The following is a 1,117-nucleotide window of genomic DNA, read 5'->3' as shown; positions in this document are numbered from 1 at the left end:
ACCCAGGATTTCAGCTCCGCTAAAGAGATGAGCTGTGAAAAAGTTTGTCTTACAGACGGAGACCACACCGTCTCACAGTCCGAGAATATCTGTAGGTGGCGTAGCTACAGGTCTGTCTGCACATTAGCAGCCATGGTATGTCAAGCCGACCATCTAGGGGGCGCTGTCTACAGATGGACCACCTGCCCAGTGGAACTCATCCTTTCCACAGGAAGTGGAAATATAAACCCTTGAGCCTGGCCTAGCGTGGATTCGAGCAAGGTACAACGGTCAGGTGGATGGTAAATTATTAAAGAAACGATGTACACATTCAGGGATCATTCAGGGATAATTTCCTCTCAGCCCATTTCTGAGTGAGATTGGCTATGCTGCTTGTAACCTCATCCACCAGAAAGTCCGGAGCAAACCAGACAACGAGCAATTTCACCGGTCCGTCTGTTCACCGACATGCTATGCTATTCGTAAGCATAGTCTTGCTTCTCCAGTTGCCAAGCTACAGGCCTACGGACTTGTTCGGATTTATCTTAATTCCCACAACCACCTCGATTTCTTTTAAATCGGAATCGACTACATGAATTTCTGCATAAGCCATAAACGTGACATCATCCGTAAATGCCGACACAGCTCTCCCGCATCGAAAAATTATAGTGATGTGGTGTTGACACAGGAGCAGACCTAGGGTTAATCGAAGAACCCCACCGTCCAAGAACTTGAACACTAAGGGCAAGTTCCTTCTCCAATTCCTTTTCTCCGACTCACAGCTCTACACTTATAGAGCGGTATCATCCGTTGTTGCCATTTTCGAAACTTTCACGCACCTTTCTATAAATTCAAATGATAATAACATGAATACGAATAAATCTATTTGAATGGTGGAACTTGAAGTAGATAAAGCTATAAAAAATTGCATGTAGATTATTGGATTTGAAAAAATAGTTTGCTTAGAGCAAGATCATAGCCAGCCCATACGACACGAATTCGCATCTATAAACATGACGAACGTTCTACCATGGTACCCTTCGAAGCAATCATTCCAATATCTGATTTTCATATTAGTATATTTGTCCTTATCAGCAAAAAAATTGGAAGATCTTTATACATTAAAATACCTGAAAAA

The sequence above is a fragment of the Octopus sinensis genome, unplaced genomic scaffold (assembly GCF_006345805.1).
Source record: "Octopus sinensis unplaced genomic scaffold, ASM634580v1 Contig19794, whole genome shotgun sequence".
NCBI classification, from domain to species: domain Eukaryota; kingdom Metazoa; phylum Mollusca; class Cephalopoda; order Octopoda; family Octopodidae; genus Octopus; species Octopus sinensis.
The sequence above is the reverse complement of the archived record's forward strand: the minus strand, read 5'-3'. Positions refer to the sequence as shown.